Raw genomic sequence first — 19,469 nt, forward strand, 5'->3', positions numbered from 1 at the left:
GCAAGGCAAACATTCACACCAAAAAGGAGCCAGGTCCATTAGTGATCATTTTCCATTGCCTCCTCTCCAAGTCCCTGGAAACCTCTTGGCGTCTTTTTTCTCATTTGATTGATCTGCTCTGGACATTGATTAAAAATAGAGTTGGGCCTGGGAGACCATTCAAAGGACTGTCTATGCATGGGTCACATGCTGGTGGCCCAGTTTTCAGTCCCCAGCACTGCATGGTACCCTGAGCACTGCTGAGAGCAACATTTAAAGTGCCTGAAGCAGTCCCTGAGCACCACTAGGCCTGGCCCCCAAACAAACAACAAAACAGAGGGACGTTTGTGCGTGGGAGGCCCCAGGTTTCACTCCAGCACTACATGGTTTCCTGAGCACTGTTGAGCACAACCCCAGGAAACAGAGCTAAGAGGAGAACCAAACTCCACAGAGTGTGAGCCCAAAACAGAACAAAACAAAACAAGAAATTTTTTTATGACTCTCTCCTGCTACTTAGCAAAATCTATTTGAGATTGATCCAGGTAGCAACAAATATCAATGATCTGTCCCACTTTGTGGCTGAGTAATAATTTCATCACGTATATAACTACATTTTATTTAGCTCTCATGAACTGATGAAAATTTGAGTTTCTTTCTGTTTTGGATTTTGGGTCCATACCCGATGATGCTCAGGGATTACTCCTGGCTCTGAATTCAGGAATTAATCCTGGTGGTGGATCATATGTGATGCTGGAGACCGAACCTGGTTCAGCCATGTGCAAGGCAAGCGCCCTACACATTGAACTATCGCTCCAGACCCATGAATTTCATTGTTTTGCTATTGTGCAGGATATAATGCTAATAAGAACATGTAGTTTTAAGATAATTCTTCTTAATTTCCTTCCTCTATCCCCCTTCCCTTTATTGTACTGATGACATGCCTGGCTGGGGTGCTTACTGGGGTTCACACATCCTCTTGTGGTTGTGGTGCTCCCCAATGTTGAGCTCTATTTTTTTTATTTGTTTGTGGGCCACACATGTTGGTGGTCAGGGTTAATTTCTGGCTTCTGCACTCATGGATCGTTTCTCTCAGGGAAATGTCTTAGGGAACCATAAGGAGGCTCCAGGGAACAAACTTGAGTTGACCGAATGCAAGGCAAGCACACTACTGACTTTACTATCTCTCTGGCCCCTGTGCTCTTTTTTGGTTATATTTTGCGGCTATACATGACAGTGTTTAGAGCTGCTCCTGGATCTGTGCTCAGGAGAGATCCCCAATGGCGCTGGAGATTGAACTGGAATTGGTGGGACCTTACTCCTATATTCTCTCTTTGGTGTTTCCCTTTTTTTGAGGGGTGAGTTTGGGTTACACTGAACTGTGTTTAGGGCTTACTATTGGTTCTGTGGTCAGGAATCATTCCTGGAGGGATTCAGGAGACCATATGTGGTGCTGGGAATCCAAACCAGGTTGGGTGTATGCAAGGCAAGCACCTGATCCCACTTACTATCTCTCTGGCCCTATAATAGCCATCTTCATGGATGTGAACTGGTACATCCTTGTCATTGCAGTTAGCCTTTCCCTACGGATTAGTGATGTTGAACACTTTTTTCATGTGCTTCTTAGTCACTAACACATCTTTTTATTTATTTAAAAAATTTATTTACTTTCAATTTATTTTTATTAAAACCCCATGATTTACAAAGTTGTTCATGATACAGTTGTTTTAGGCTATAGTGTTCCAGCCCCACTGTTGGCTTAGACAACAGTGTTGGCTTTAGACAAATGGGGAAAAAGTGCACACTATTTTCATAGTGTCATATGGGCCATGTGAGTTTGTGGTTATTGAGTTATTGAGTCGGGGGAAATTTTGGTCTTACAGATTTTACAGTTGGCTAAGAATTTGTACCATGGGGGGCAGGGGCACTTGCTTTGCATAAAGCTCACCAGCTTCAATCTCTTGAACCCCATATAGTCCTTCAAGCCCTTCCAAGAATGATCCCTGAGCACAGAGCCAGGAGTAAGCCCTGAGCAACACTAGGTATGACCCCTGCAAATAAATAAACAAACAAAAGATTTGTGTTACAAGGGCCTTGAGAGATGGTACAGGGATCAAGGCTCTTGCCTTCATGCAATTGACCATGGTTCTATCCATGGCACCAAATATTCCCTTAGCATTGCAAGGAGTGATCCCTGAGTGCAGAGGCAGGAGTAACCCCTGATCACTGCCAGATGTTGGCTAAGGTCTTTGTGTCCCGTCCCCCAGAAAAGTCCCCAGAATTTACATCATGAATCCCAGCAGCAATTTCAACATTATAAGGATTTTATAAAGAGAGAACATTAAACATGCACCTTGTTTTGTCCAGGGAGAGATAGCTCAATAAGCTGGAGCACACACTTTGCCAGCAGGAGGCCTGGGTCCGGTTTCCCATACCACCTGGTCCCCTGAGCTCTGCCAGGAGCAGTTCCTGAGCACTGAGCTGGGAATGGTTCCTAAGCACCACCGGGTGTGGCCCCCCACCAACAAGAAACTGTTATCCACTCATCAATAAATGCAGTTTATTGAAACGAGTGAGTTAACTTGGGGGGGGGGAGGAGAATATTGAAGTCTCCAGGTATGGCACTATGACTGGTGTGCCAGTCAGTTGGACTTGCGGGGGTGATACTTATGAGAAAGTCGAGGAAAATTAGTGTGAAGGGGAGCATGTGGGTTTGCGGATCATGCTTCCCCTTGAAAGATGGACACATCGGTCATAATGATTGCTTCATGAAGGGTGGCTTGAGAAAGGCACCTGCGGTTCAGGACTCATGATTCTCTTAGGATTTGAGAAACCGGATTTGCAGTGGCGCTGCTTCCTGAGGCTGAAAAACTGGGAGTCTATAGTTTAGGTGTAAAGATGATACATTATATTTAGCACAAGAAATGTGTTATGGTTCTGCAAAGTCTGTGCATGCACGTGTCTAGTCATATATCAGACACATGCTATATGAGTAGAGAGAAGAGGAAGGTTTACTTTTGGGGGTTTTGATTTTGGGTCACACCTGGTGGGGTTCAGAGATTATTCCATGCTCTGTGATCAGAGATTATTCCTGATGGGGGCTGGGGGACCATATGTGGTGGCTGGGATCAAACCCAAGTTGGCCACATGCAAGACAAATGCCATCCCTGCTTTATTATCACCCTGGTCCCAAGGGAGGTTCACTTTGGAAACATATTTGACTCTCAACAAAAAAATACTGGTAACTGCATCTTAGGTGGGCCTGAAATGAGACAAAAGGACATTTTTGAGGGAAGAAAACAGGTTTAAGTCTTAGTAACAAGTTAGCTTCACTAAGGACCAGCTACAGACTATTGATATACATTAGGTAAAGGCCCTCCCGTTGATCGTCGATTTGCTCGAGCGGGCCCAGTAACGTCTCCATTGGAGACTTTGTTGTTACTGTGTCTGGCATATCGAATACTCTCGGTAGCTTGCCAGGCTCTCCGAGAGGGGTGGAGGAATCGAACTCGGGTCGGCCATGTTGGCCGCTTGTAAGGCGAACATATACATTAAAATTTATTTATTTATTCATGGGGGAACACCCAGAAGTGACCACTTTGGCTCTGTGCTCAAGGGTTATGCCTGACACTGCTCATGGTACCATATGAGATTCTGGGTTTTGAACCAAGGTCACAACTGCAGGCACATGCTAGGCAAGTGCCTTAATCCTTGTATTCACTTTCCAATCCTATTCATTTTATTAAATAAATGCAATAGGCTTTTATAATATGCCAGACATGGTTGTAAGTAGTTTACGGGTGTAGTAATAAATTAGATAGGGAAAAAATTACAATTCATATGGAGTTCAGGCTCTACAGGGAGTTGTAGAAAATGTTAAGTAACACTGTACAGTATTTCAGATGATGGCAAATACCCTGTTAAAAAGTGATGGTTAGGGGATGGAAAGGAGTGCCCATGGTAATCTGTTTTCAGTCATCTTCTCACAGAATTCCTTCTGGAGACTGTGATATTTGAGCAGGTCCAGAATGACTGAGTGGGTAAACTAGGTATAACCTATGGCAGTTAAGTTTGGAGGGAATGGAAAAAGGTGATTTAGTTCTAATTTTGATACGTTGAAGTAGGAGCAAGGTGATCTCAGTGGCAGGAGAGTACCCCAGAAATGAGCAAAGAAAAGTAGTTAAAAGTACAAACTTCTGCGGATTATTTTTGGGAGTGTCACTAGTTTGGTGAGATAATAAGCCTTTCCAGACATCTGAACAGAGGAATGACAGGATATATATATTTTTTAATACAGTGGTAGTGAGGCCGGAGTTATAGTAAAGAGAGCAGGGCATTTACGTTATACACAGCCAAGCTGGGTTCAATCCTTAGCATTCCATATGGTTCTCCAAGCATCACCAGGAGTGATTCCTGAACACATAGCCTCACCTGAGCATTTCCAGGTGAGGCCCCAGAACAAACTAAAGACTATTTTTTTTTTACCTGAATTGAAACTTTCTCCAAACACTCATTTCCTGAGTGGCTTTAGTGTGGACTTGGTGGAAACGACCTTCTGCCGTATTTACTTGGAAGGGAAGCTTTTGCTTGGAGGACTGTCCCTGCTCTGGGGTTGCTGGTGTATCACCTTTGGACCTCTCCATGGTTCCGGAGCTCTCCGTGGTGCTGATGTCCTCACTGACCTGTATCACAGCCACTCCTGTTCCTGTTCTGCTCACCTCCATCCTCCTTTGTTTCTCTAGTATTGGACAAGGAATGTTTTCAGTTCTTGGCAGAATGTCACCTTCTACAGATTACCCATGTCATCGAAGTTGGAGACACTGGCCTGGATTCCAGTTCGTCTTCACTGCCTCCTATTTCAAGTTCTGTTCTTATTTCTTCTGTAGCAACTTAATTTAGGCCCACTTGCTTGAAGTGGAGGCAATGGCATCCCATCATTTGCTTCACTAGATCCTGTAAGCTCTAAAGGCATAATTCTTATTAAAATCTTTCACTTCATGATGCTTCTTCTGTGACTGAATCCTAATTGGTTCAATAGTTTTCCTCTTGGGTTCTTGCTTGGGAGGTTCAAGTTGACTGGAGATCATTTGGAAGGCAAATGCAGTTAGTTAAATGAGAGCTAGTGGGTTATAGTCACTATTGCATAAGTGGTTCGCATTGTTCCAATTTATATATATTCTTATACACTTACCTTTTCCCTTTTGAGACAATTGTAAACCCCAAAGACAGTTTTTTATTGTGTTATTTCTGTGTTAAATTCCAATACAGATGATATTTTTTTTGTTTTGCTTTTGGGCCATACCAGGTGATGCTCAAGGGTGAGTCCTGGCTCTGTACTCAGGAATTATCCTTGGTGGTTCTTGGGGAACATATGAAATGCTGGAGATCAAACCCAGGTCAAGTACATGCAAAGTAAGAACGCTACCCACTGTACTATCTCTCTGGCCCCCCAAAATGAGATTGTTATTGTTTATGGGCCAAATCCAGTGGTGCTTATTCCTGTTCTGCACTCAGGGATCACTCCTGGTAGTGTGTGGGAATGTATGAGATGCTAGGATTTGAAGCAGGGTTGGCCACAAGCAAGGCAAGTGCCTTACTGCCTTTACTATATTCCTGGCCCCAGATGAGAGTTATTAATCTTTTCAGGCTCATCTTTCCTTCACCCAGTATCTTTTCTCCATTGTAAACTTGGTGGCAGTATACATTCATAAAGGAAAAGAGTGCAAATGCTTTCACAATTTGAATATTCATGAAAACAAAACCAGGGCAAGAACCAAACTGAGACTGATGTCTCCTAAGTGGTGTTCAGGAGGCCCCAGGGTATCACCAGTTATTCTTGACTAATCAACAGTTCAACACAAGGACCTGGGAGGATGTAATACTGTTTAGGATCTGCAGTGCCAGGAATTACCTGGCCATTGCTGGAGTCCTTCAGGGCCACACCTAGTGGTGCTCAGGGGCCTACAGGGCTTTACCCAGTGATGCTTAGGGGACCACGTGGTTCCTAGAATAGAATCTGCTTTGGGCATATGTTAGACATGCACCCCAATTGCTTGTACTATTTTCCCAGATCCAAGGATCAATTTTTACTCACAGAAAAGCCACTAATCTCAAATGTAATATCTATTCAGATTTTTTTGTGGGGAGCCACAGCCATCAGTGTTCAGGAATTACTCCTGACTCTTCATTTAGGAATCATACCTGATGGTGCTTGGGGGTCCATCTGGGGTGTTGGGGGTTGAACACATTGCAACTGCAGGCAAGGCAAGCACCTTATCCACTCTACTGTCTCTACAGTCCTGTCCAAACTTCTAATACCAGATTGATTTTATTGTATTTGAATTTTGTATAAATGAAATTGTACAATATATGCTCCATTATTGACTACTATAATTCAGCATTATTTCTGAAGCTCACATGTTCTTGCATATAGTTGGGTCTTTTTGTTTTCTTTTTGGGTCACACCAGTGATGCTCAGGGGTTATTCCTGGCTCATGCATGAAGGAATTACTCCTGGTGGTGCTCGGGGGACCATATGGGATGCTGGGAATTGAACCTGTGTCGGCCATATTGGCTGCGTGCAAGGCAAACACCCTACCTGCTGTGCTATCGCTCCAGCCCCTAGTTGGGTCTTTTATAGGCTCAATTACATATAATTCCATTGCAAGAATACAAGGCTAGTTAATGCTTGCTTGTGTTCATAGGCTTGTTTCCAGATTTGGCTCTCAGAATGGTGCTAGTATTCATATGTTTGTTTGTGCATTTGAGGATATTTATATGTGAATTTCTTAGATTATAATAAAGGAAAATTTCTAGATCATATGGTAACTGAGTAGACAATGACAAATAGTTTTCTAAAGTGATCAGACCAATAAAATTACATTTTTTCAGCCATGTACAAGATATCTGTTGCTCTAAATAGTCCCCCAACATTTGGTATTTTCCATTTTTCCCCTTTAGTCTGAGTGGTGGGTATGTAGTGGCATCCACAATATGATTTTAACTTTCATTTTTCCCTTATGCAAGTAGAAAATCTCTATATATATTTATTGTCCATCTGGCTGCCCTCTTTTCTGAAATTGTTCAAATGTCTTATTTGTTTAAAACTTAAAAGAAGTTGGTAGAGAACATGGCTTAGCAGTAGATCACTTGCCTTGTATGTATGTGGATTGGATTCCTGACAACAAAATATATACAGAAGCAAAATGAAGAATGTACCATTGTCTCATTGATTGCCTTTTTCTCTTAACCTGTTAATAAATGTTCTTTATAGAGTTTTGCTCTGAGTCTGTTGTAGGATATATTGGTGGGAGTAGCTTCTGCCACTATTTGCCTTTTCCTTTTTTTCTTTTTTCTTTTTTTGAGCCACATCAGCAGAGCTCAGGGCTTATCCCTATGCTCAGGGATCATACCTGGTAGTGCTTTGGGACAAAATGTGGTGTCATGATTTGAAAAGTGTCAGCCACATGCAAGGCAAGTTCCTTAAACCCTGTACTATCTCTCTGGCCTTATTTATCTTTTTTGGGGGTGGGGTTATTAATCTGGTGGTGCTCAGGGGCTACTCCTAACAATGCTCAGGGTTCTCTTCTGGTGGTGCTCAGGGATCATATGTGGTGCTGAGGATTTAATAGGGTTGACTTAATGCAAGGTAGGTGTTTTATCGCCTGTATGACTTCATTGGATCCTCCTCTCCTTTTCACTTTTAATCAAGCTACCCGTGATGTATTCGATATGCCAAAAAAAAAAACAAAAACCAAACCAGTAACAAGTCTCACAATGGAGACATTACTGGTGCCCACTCGAGAAAATGGATGAACAATGAGAGGACAGTGACAGTTGGGTTTTGGCCATACCTGGTGGTACTCAGGAGTAACTTGTGTCTCTGTGCTCAGGAATCACTCCTGGTGTGCTTGGGGTACCATATGGGATGCTGAAGATCAAGCACCTTACCTGCTGTATTATCTTTCTGGCCATCCTTTTCCCTTTCTATATTTTTGTATATTACAAATAGAATTCATTACTCCTTCCTTCCTTCCTTCCTTCCTTCCTTCCTTCCTTCCTTCCTTCCTTCTTTCCTTTCTATCTTTCTTTTTCTTCTCACCACACCCAGCAGTGCTCAGGGCTTACTCCTGACTTGTATTTAGGGATCACTCTTGAAAGTGATTGGGGAGACCATATAGTGCTGGAGACTGAACCCAGGTTGACTGCATGCAAGGCAAGCACCTCATCTACTATACTATCTCTCCAGCTCTGAGTTTCTTTATTTTTTAGGTGTCCATTTGTTGCATAATATTGGTTTGTTCATGCTTCTCCCGCAGGGAGCTTAGGTTTATTGAGTTACTCTCATCACAGTGCTCTTGAGGCCCATCAATTCCATCAAGCACTAATAATCCTATATTGCTTTTCTCTTTCTTTTATGTCCTTTGCATGGTTTAGCAATGTCCTTTTTGTGTAGACACAGGAAGACAGTCAATACTGTGCTTTTGTAACGTCGGAGTTAATAGACTCCGAATAATATTTTCTCTTGGGCATTCATCATATTTACTTGATTTAAACCTCAGTTGCCCTAACTTTCTAAAGGAGGGTCCCAATGAAAGATTGGATGGTAGGAGAAAATAAAAGGTCACGATTACCAACCAGCCTGTAGCTCTGTTTCTTCCTTCCCCATTCCCTCATTTCTCGCATTGCCTGTTCCTCTATTGTCTGTTGCTGTTGGTTGATTGGTTCTAGGTCACTGAACACATCCATGCTTTGAACGCATCCATTGTATTATTTCCGCCCCCCCCCACCTTATGTTAGTGCTTTGGTTGGTTTACCATCTAGGAAATCTTTGTAAACTCCAAAGTCAGATCGTACTTCTTTCTGACTTGTTCAGTTTTCTTTTCTTTTCTTTGTTTGTTTGTTTTGTTTTGTTTTTGCTTTTAGAGCCACAACTGGCTATGCTTAAGGGTTTCTGCTATTTCAATGTTTTGGCGTTTCTCCTGGTGGTGCTGGAATTCAGACCTGGCCTCCTGCATGCAAATCCTCAGCTCCAGTCCATTGAACTCTCCCTTTTTTCTGATTTTACCAACAATGTTTGCTTTTACATTTAGATATGTCATAGATAGATTTTATTGCTGTCAGTGGAATGAGGAAAACCTCAAAGACCAATTGTTTCCTTATGAATGGCCAGACATTCAAGCCCTATTTAGTATACTTCACGTGTCTCTTTTGTCATAAATCTGGGGGATACTCTATCCATATCCACTGGCCATTTTGTCTGTCCTTGTACCACTATCTACACTTCCTAATTGTAATTGTTCTGTCATGTCATAAATCTCCCTCTTCATCCTTTGTCTTCTTTATGCAGAGGCCTTGCTAACCTTCTCGTATAATTCCAGTTTTACTATATATGTTGCCAAAGTGAGTACGTTCCTTTTTTTTTTTTTTTTTTTAGTTTGCCCTAGGAATCTTTTGCACTTTACATTCACACACACATTTAAATTTTTATTCTGTTTTATTTATGTGTGGAGCCAGGTCAAGCCCAGGCTTCACACTTGTGAAGCATGTGCTCTGCTACCAGGCCAGATGATCAGCCCACAGATATATTTTGTTATCAATTTATACATTTACACTCCTTGTGGATTGTTATCTTGTGGAGTTGCATTGAATATGTAAATCAATTTGAAAGAAATGATATTATGTAAAATGAAGCATCTCTGTTCATATATCTAAGGTATTCACTATTTACTGAGTTATTATTTATTTTTTCTGAAATATTTTGTGGTTTTTTAATGTAGAGATTTTTCACATCATGTGTGAAGCATTTTCCTATGTTTTAAATGTTTTGATACTATTTTGAGTAAGACTCCTGTTTGAAAAAACAATATTTTTTTGGTTTTGATCTAAATGTAATGGTATTCAGTATTTAGTCCTGGCTCTGTGTTCAGGGATCACTCCTAGAAAGGATCAGGAGACACAGTTGGTGCCATGATTTGATCCTGGGTCAGCCACATGCAAAGCAAGCTTCTTAACTGCTGTAATATTTCTCTGGTTCCTGTAAAATTTTATCTTATCTTTTCTCAAATGGCAGTATTTTGAGAATACCTAGAGGTAAATTCACTGTTTTTAATTTAAATCCAACAACATTTTAAAAACATATCACTGCTGATTTTTATTTTCTATGTATACATCATACCATCTGTGAGTATATGTATCTGGTTTATATTCCCTTTAATTCAATCTGTATGCAGTTTATTAATTTACCTTGCCTTAAATGCTTTGAATAAACTCTTCAACAATGTGCATATGGACATACATGTTAATATCTGAACCCATGTCCAGCCCTCTGCCCCTGATCTTCTATTTATTTATTTATTTATTTATTGGCAACACAATACCTGGCAATGCTCAGGGCTTATTCCTGGTTCTGTACTCAGGGATCACTTCTGGCAGGTTTGGGAGACCATAGATGGTGCCAGGGATCGAATCTAGGTTGGCTATGTGCAAGCCAAGTGTCCTTCCTACCTGCAATGCTATCACTCTGCCCACCCCACCCCACTCCCTATTTTCTTTTTCAGAGTACTAATTGTTTATTTAATTTATTATTTTTTTATTGAATCACCATGAGATAATTATAAAGCTTTCATTTTAGAGATTCAGCCATACAATGATCAAACACTGATCCCTCCACTTCTATACACTGTACACCGCTGGTGTCCCCAGTATTTCTCCCCCCTCCCCAGTCCTCACCTTGCCTTCATGGCAGGCGATTTCCCCAGAACTCTCTACTCTGGGGCACTGTAGCACCGCAGCAGTGTTCTCCCATTGTTCATCGATTTGCTCCAGCAGGCACCATTAACATCTCCATTGTGAGACTTGTTGTTACTATTTTTGGCATATCGAATATGCCACGGGGAGCTTGCCAGGTTCTGGCATGCAGGCAGTATACTCTCGGTAGCTTGCCAGGCTCTCTGAGAGGGATGAAGGAATCAAACCTGGGTCAGCCACGTGAAAGGCAAACACCCTACTTGCTGTACTATCGCTGCAGCCCATTATGTTTTTGGCATTATGTTTTTTTTTTTCACGTAACACCTGACCATCTCGTCAGTAAAGAAACAAAGAGCACCTGGCCCAGACAAGATCAGACCTGAACACCTGAAGAACTTACCATCAGTACTCATCAGTACACTGGCTCGGCTCTTCACACGCTACCTGTCTGAATGCAAGGTTCCGTCCCAATGGAAAACCAGCAGGACTGTACTACTATACAAGAAGGGAGACATCCACGACATTGGCAGCTATCGTCCAATCTGCCTATTGTCTGTCATCTACAAACTGTTCACTCGAGTCATCCTGAATAGGATTAGCAGAACACTAGATAAAGGACAACCATGTGAACAAGCCGGATTCCAAAAAGGATTCAGTACCATCGACCATATCCACAAGATTACTAAGCTCATTGAGATTTCTCAGGAGTTCAAGATGCCACTCTGTCTAACGTTCATTGATTTAAAGAAGGCCTTTGATTCTGTTGAGACGAAAGTGGTCATAGAAGCCCTAGCCAGTCAGGGCGTACAAACTCAATACATCAGGATCCTTCGTGAGCTCTATTACGGATTCACTACCAGGATCTCACTATTCTACAAAGAAGTAATCATCCACGTCAAGAGAGGGGTTTGGCAGGGTGATACCATTTCACCAAAACTCTTCAGTGCCACCCTTGAGAACATCATGCAACGACTGGAATGGGAAAGAATGGGAGTGAAGATAGATGGTCGGCAACTACACCACCTCCGCTTTGCTGATGACATCGTTCTAATAACACCAAACATCAGCCAAGCGGCACAAATGCTGACCGACTTCGACTGTGAGTGTGGAAAGGTCGGACTACAGCTGAATCTTACGAAGACAATGTTTATGAGAAACAGCCTCCTTCCTGACGCTCCATTCGCTCTCAACAGAACCACCATCTTCGAATGCAACAGTTATGTATACCTAGGTCGAGAAATCAACATGATGAATGACCTGGCACCTGAGTTGCGCAGGAGGAAGAGAGCGGCTTGGAATGCCTTCAAGAGCATTGAAGAAATAACTAAAAGGACAAAGAACCTCCAGCTACGAGCACATCTCTTTGATTCCACTGTTCTTCCTGCATTAACATATGCCTCAGAGACCTGGGCCCTACGAAAACAGGATGAGAATGTTATTTGGGTCTCTCAAAGAGGAATCGAAAGAGCTATGCTTGGAATATCACGATTCACTCAAATGAGAGATAGAATCCGGAGTTCTCATCTTCGTCAACGCTCAAGAATCAGGGATGCTGTCTCATTTGCCAAGTCATCAAAAATCAGATGGGCTGGACACGTAATGAGGTTTACAGACAACCGCTGGACTAGAGCCATTACTGACTGGATTCCACGGGATGTCAAAAGATCGCGTGGACGCCCACCTACATGGTCAGACTTCTTTGTCAAGACCTTGAATGATCAGTTTGAGGCTCTGCATGTTCCTAGAACGAACAGATGCCATTGGGCTACGCTAGCACGCAACAGGGATGAATGGAGACGTTACTGGCACCCGCTCCAGTAAATCGATGAATAACGGGGGATCAAGTGATCAAGTGAACACCGGCGATACACAGGGGTTACTCCTGGCTCATGCACTCAGGAATTACTCTTGGTGGTGCTTGGGGGACCCTACAGGATGCTGGGAATTGAACCTGGGTCAGCCACATGCAAAGCAAATGCCCTACCTGCTGTGCTCCAGCCTCGGGCATTATGTTTTCCTTGAATTTTCCCACCAACATTCAAGCCTGCCTGCCAGGGGCAGATGCTAGATTATTTATTGTCCATTGCTCATTTTGAATATCATGGGTACCGCGGCTGTGCACTTCTGGAATCCTAGATTGTAAATGGTTGGGTTTCAGAGGCATTTCTGTAGGGCACTAATCCATTTTGGGATCAATTGGCCATCTCTGGATCAGGACTGTTGGTGTGCTAAGATGGTGCCTGGAGGCATATTGACAAGTGGGCGGGGAGCTGGGGAGGGACAGCCCAGCACCTCTGCTGCCATGCAGCAGGGAGATTTAATCTTGGAACCCGCATACCTGGGCCTTACTTGTGGAAGCTCTTGGTTGCCGGGATTCCATCTCCAGTAGGCGGGGAGACTGCTCCATCTGGGGTGCCCCAGTGAAATTGGCTCAGTATGGGGCCCAGACAGATCTCCGGCTCTGTGATGTCTTCCAGGACTCACAGCTGTGTCTCTGGCTTTTGATGTTTTTCGGGATTTTTTTTATGGGTCTCTGAAGCAAGGCCAGTAATAGAGTTTACAGGGTGGCATGGAGTTGGTTCGTGGGGGTGACTTCCAGTGCTTTGGGAAGTGAGTGAGGGGAGGTAGCCCACCCCAATTCCATTAAAGCCTGGAGATTTCAGTCACAAAACCCACATACCCAAATTTTCAGCAGATTATATCTTGGTGAGGTCCGTTCTGAGATGGTGGAGTCAGGCTGGGTGTATGGTGGTGATTTTGGATTGTGGAAGCAAGCGGCTGCTGGGGGCTCTGAATGGGCAGGCAAGGGCCAAACTGACCCCCTCTGTCTTACCCCAATCTGTTTCACCATGTGCGGGTCTGAGATTAACTGTGACTTTTGATCTCTTTCAAGATTTATCTATGGGTCTCTGAAATAAGGCCAATAGCTGAGCGGGAGGTGGTTTGTGGGTATGGCTCCCACATACCTAACTTTTGGCTGTTTAATTCTTGGTAAACTTGGTCCCAAGTTGTTGGGGTCTGGCCAAAGGCACAGCAGAAATTTTGGGCTGTCAGGAAGCCTGAAGGCACCATCAGGCTGCTGATGTACTTGCCTCTCAGGTACAGGTTGACCGGTTGGCGGCACCATACCCCCAGTACTGATTGTTTAAAGGCAAAAACTGAATTCTAAGTGCTCTAGTAATCTTTCTTCTACATCTCAGTAAATGGCACCAGGATCTCATAATTTTCTCAAGTCAATCATTAGAAACCAGTGTTGATGACCTCTTTTCAATGAAGGTTTCTAAAATTTGGGTTTGGGGCCACATCTGGCAGTGCTCACTCAAGGCTCACTCCTGGCTCTATGCTCAGGTGTCATTCCTGGCAGTGTTCAGGGGACCATGTGATGCAGAAGTCAAACTTAAGGCTCTGGCATGTGAAGCATGTGCTCCAGCCTCAGGAGCCATCTTCTGGCCCCTGTTAGTGAAGGTTTTAAGATTTCTGCCTTAATAGAAATGCGCCCGGACCCCGCAGTAGGTTACTGTTGCCGGGCCACCCTAGGGGGAAAAGGGTGCTGTCCCTCCACCTGCTCCCCCTTGGCGGGTCAGTCGCCGCCATCTTCCAGAGGCCATTGGACGGTCAGGTTTGGGCCCACAGTGACGAGACACGCGGGGCCTCATGGGATGGAGGTGGAGCTGGCCCTTTCCTCCCCGTCCCAACAAGACCCCGAGTTACCGCCTAGGAACTGCCTCTCTGGCTCCTGATCAAGCTGCTTAATGGCCGTGATCCCAGAGACTCAGGAACAAATCTTGGAACCCAGTGACTTTTGGCAGAAATCCCTCCAGATTTGTTAAAATTTTGGAATTCCAAAATTGCGTGCCCACTACTGAGCCACACAACACCATATGTTATTCATAACCAGCAATAGAAAATAAATTGTCTACTGTTGCCTTTTCAGCAGATCTGAGTGTTGGGGTAAAATCCCAAATAATAGTGGTGGGTCTGGTGTCAAAATATTGAATGTAATCAAAGTAGAGAGAGAGTAATGTGGAAATCATCTGCCCCACAGGTAGGGGGAGGATGTGGGATGGGGGGGTATACTGGGTGGTGGAAAATGGGTACTGGTGAAGGGACAGGTGTTTCATTGTATGACTGAGACTTACACCCAAAAACTTTGTAACTGCTCTCACGGTGATTCAATAAATAAAATTATAAAAAAGGAAAAAAAATTCTGCCTTGAATGAGCAAGTGTGTATCTCTGTCTCTCAAAAAAATTTTTGTTTTTTTGGGCTACACCTAGTGATGCTCAGAGGTTACTCCTGGCTTTGAACTCAGAAATTAAATTACTCCTGATGATGCTCAGGGGACCATATGGGATGTCGGAGATTGAATCCAGGTCAGCTGCATGCAAGGCAATGCCCTACCCATTGCACTGTCACTCCACCCCCTCTCTTTTTATCCTTCCCCTCTTCTTTGTTGTGATTACCAAGGTGACACACATTCCTGGTTGTGGTGCTCACACAGTTTTAGTGGTGGTGCTTGTTAGGGGTCACACAACGGGTTGTGATGCTCACACATGTGAGTGTGCATGCTGGGGGCACAATTCTTTAGCTGGGACACATAGTTCTGGTGGTGATGTTCATTAGGCATCACTGTGGTGCTCACACCTTGATTCACCAAGGGTTACAATTCCTGCCACAGCTCTTGCACGTCTTTTTTCCTTATGGTGCTCACCAGGAATCACACCCCTCTGTTGCTTGCCCATGTCTGGTCACAGTAAAGCTGGAAAGTGCTTACTGCTCCAGGGATCACCAACAGCAGAGCAACCTGGATCAAGTATAGAGCTGTCAAAATCTCACTTGGTGCATGTGGTGATAGAATATTTGAACTCCTGACCATGTGTTTGCAAATCAGGGGTTCTAAGTCATTGCATTGCACTATTCCTCTGGCCCCACATATTATTCTTATATGCATGCCCAAATGTAGCAGTACCTATATAACACATTTTAATAATTCTTCAGCAACCCTAGTCTCCAAATTCATTGTCTCATGCTCCCTTGGGAATGCTGGCTTGCCCCCCACTTCTAGGATCTGCATTATCCCTTTAATGAATCTTCCTGCTTTTGGTTTATGCTTTGTCTTCTGCTTGATTTCTTTCTCGTGGATTGGACAGGGTAGTGACAGCAAAGGGTTGTGTGAGCTAGAGCGGGGCCCTTTATAGGGGAGAGCAGGGCCTCCATGGCTGTGGTAGGAGAGGAGGTATGTGGCCTTGCACGGGCTTGGCTGTGCGAGTCAGAGACTGTGGCCGTGGCTCCTACTGTTTCCTGCATCTTTTCTCATAGCCCAGGGGTTGCAGGAGATCAGTGGCTCCTGAGAGTACGGTTAGAATGAAAATTCCCACCAAGAAGACACAAAGTGGACTTTGGGTGGAAATTTTATAGCATGTGTAAAGGCATTTTAGATTTCATAAAAAAGCTGTAAAAGTCTCCATATCTGGGAAAACCCTCTGTGTATAAGGTGTGTGGGAAAGCCTTTAATCCTATTACCAGCTTAATCATCAGGAGTGAACTTTACTTATGTTTTGACTTTTGGGCCACATTCGGCAATGCTCAGGGATTACTTCTGGCTTTAAACTCAGGAATGACTCCTGGTGGTGCTCACAGGGACATATGGGATCATGGGGATTGTACGTGGGTTGACTGTGTGCAAGGCAAGTGCCTTATCCACCTTACCCATTTCTCCAGCCCTGTCACCAAGCAAACTTTAAAATAGGTGAGAGCAGGGGTATGGTGCCACCAGCAGGTCAATCTCTACCTGTGAGGCGAGTGCATCAGCAGCCTGATGATGCCTTCAGACTCCCAGATACCCCAAAATTGCTCCTGTGCCTTTGGCCAGACCCCAAAAACTTGGGGCATAGTTTACCAAGAAAGTAAACGGCTAAAGGTTAGGTATGTGGGAGACACACTCACAAACCACCTCTGGCTCAGCTATATAATTAGAGGCATGGCCTCTCTGGTTCCTGCTTAATGACCATGATCCCAGAGACTCAGAAACAAATCTTGGAACCCAGCGACTTTTGGCAGAAATGCGTCTGGTCCCTGCAGTAGGTTACTGGCACCAGGCCACCCCAGGTGGGAATAGGTTTTGTGACTTGGCCTGTTCCCCCTGGCGGCCTGGTGGCCGCCATCCTCCAGAGGATACTGGACAGTCAGGTTTGGGCCCACAGTGATGAGATACGCGGGGCCTCACAGGATGGGAGTGGAGCCGGCTCTTTCCTTCCCACCCCAACAAAATCCCGAGTCACTTCCCATGAACGGCCTCTCTGGCTCCTGATCAAGCCGCTTACTAGCCATGACCCCAGAGACTCAGAAACAAATCTTGGAACCCAGTAACTTTTGGCAGAAATGTGTCCGGTCCCTGCAGTCGGTTACCGGCACCAGGCCACCCCAGGTGGGAATAGGTTTTGTGCCTTGGCCTGTTCCCCCTGGTGGCCCAGTGGCCGCCATCCTCCAAAGTCCACTGGACAGTCAGGTTTGGGCCCGCAATGACGAGACATGCGGGGCCTCACAGGATGGGGGTGGAACCGGCCCTTTTCTCCCCACCCCAACGAGATCCCAAGTCGCTGCCCACGAACGGCCTCTCTGGCGCCTGATCAAGCTGCTTAATGGCCATGATTCCGGAGACTCAAAAACAAATCTCAGAACCCAGCAGCTTTTGGCAGAAATACGTCTGGACCCCACAGTAGGTTACTGTTGCTGGGCCACCCCAGAGGGGAAAGGGTGCTGTCCCTCTGCCTGCTCCCCCTTGACGGTTCGGTGGCTGCCATCCTCCAGAGGCCATTGGACAGTCAGGTTTGGGCCCACAGTGACGAGACAAGATGGGCCTCATGGGATGGGGTGGAGTCGGCCCCTTTTTTTTTTGTAGGAGTACTGCTGTTTATTCATATTTATTCAGCCACTGATTAGCTGATCGAATTGGGCATAAAATCCAACTTAATTTTTTTTTAATTTTATTTTTTTCTTTTTATATTTATTTATTGAATCACTGTGGGAAAAGTTACTAAGCTTTTAGGTTGAAGTCTCGGTCATACAATGATCAAACACCTTTCCCTTCACCAGTACTCATTTTTCACCACCAAGAACCCCAGTATACCCCCCTCCCACCCCTCAAAATGCCTGTGAGGCAGATGATTTCTACTTAATTCTTCTCTACATTGATTACATTATTTCAACAAAAGATGCACCATTATTGTTTAGAATTTCCCTCCAAACAATCAGAATTGCTGAAAAGGCATTGTGAAATATTTTGTTTTCTATAGCTGATTATGAGAATCATATAATGTCACACGACCACGATTTTGGATTTCTGCAAAGAGCCAGATAATTACGAGATTGGTTTCTGTGTGTCTGGTGTTATGGCCGAGCTGGAGAGCTGCTCGTCGGGGGTAACTTGTGACCTCAGTAGGGCGTGAAGGATGTGTGGGTACTGCCCCCCTTCCCATGAGACTGCAGTTGCTCCGTCACCACCGGCTCGTACCTGGCTTTCCTATAAGCTCTGAGGCAGCGGCCACCTTGCTGCCAGGGGGGAAAAAGGCGGAAGGGAGCAACACCCTTTTCCTCCTGGGGAGGCATGGCGCCGTAGTTTAATGCATGGTCCATTCACTTTTCTTCTTCAAGCTGCTGGGCTCTGGACCAAGTTCTTTTGCCTCTGGAGCCATGGCCATGCCAGAGAGCCGCTTGTGAGGGGCAGCTCATGACCTCGGTAGGGCGTGAAGGACGAGTCGGTACCATCCCCCTTCCCATGAGACTGCAGTTGCCCCTTCACCGCCGGTTCATACCTGACTTTCTAATAAGCTATGAGGTGGTGGCTACCTTGCTGCCGGGTGGGGGGGTGGAGGCGGAAGGGAGCAACACCCTTTCCCTCCTGGAGAGGCATGGCGCCATAGTTTAACGCATGGTCCATTCACTTTTCTGCCGCAAGCTGCCGGGTTCTGGATTAAGTCCTTTTGCCTCTGGAGTCATGGCCATGGCAGAGAGCCGCTTGTGGGGGGCAACTTGTGACCTCAGTATGGCGTGAAGGACGAGCCGGTACCATCCTCCTTCCCATGAGACTGCAGTTGCCCCATCACCGCCAGGAGCCGGCCCTTTCCTCCCCGTCCCAACAAGACCCTGAGTTACTGCTCACAAACGGCCTCTCTGGCTCCTGATTAAGCTGCTTAACAACCATGATCCAAGAGAGTCAGGAACCAATCTCGGAACCCAGCAGGTTTTGACAAGAAATCTCTCCAGATTTTTTTGTTAAAATTTCAGAATTTCAAAATTGCGTGGCCACTACTGCAGCTGCGCGACATATGTTATTCATAACCAGCGATAGAAAACAAATTGTCTACTGTTGCTTTTTCGGCAGATCTGAGTGTTGGGGTAAAATCCCAAATAATAATGGTGGGTCTGGTGTCAAAATATTGAATGTAATCAAAGTAGAGAGAGAGTAGTGTGGAAATCATCTGCCCCACAGGTAGGGGGAGGGTGTGGGATGGGGGTATATGGGGTTTTTGGTGGTGAAGGGTGTTTCATTGTATGACCAAGACTTAAACCCGAATGCTTTGTAACTGCTCTCACGGTGATTCAATAAATAAAATTATAAAAAATGGGGGGAAAAAAAGGAAGATGGAGTTCATGCACAATTCAATCAGCCTAATCAGTGGGTGAATGAAAAGCAGTACTCCTACAAAATAATAATAATAATAATAATAATAATAATAATAATAC

At 44.6% G+C, this 19,469-nt stretch overlaps 1 non-coding gene across 1 annotated transcript; it reads right to left on the reverse strand.

The window, feature by feature from the left end:
- Nucleotides 1-9,280: 9,280 nt before the first annotated feature.
- LOC130044550 (U6 spliceosomal RNA) lies at nucleotides 9,281-9,386 on the reverse strand. The gene has a single exon (XR_008795412.1). It is a non-coding gene; the product is annotated as a U6 spliceosomal RNA (small nuclear RNA).
- Between the last annotated feature and the right edge of the window lie 10,083 nt (nucleotides 9,387-19,469).

This window comes from Sorex fumeus, unplaced genomic scaffold (assembly GCF_029834395.1).
Source record: "Sorex fumeus unplaced genomic scaffold, SorFum_2.1 ptg000122l, whole genome shotgun sequence".
In the NCBI taxonomy this organism is placed as follows: Eukaryota; Metazoa; Chordata; class Mammalia; order Eulipotyphla; family Soricidae; genus Sorex; species Sorex fumeus.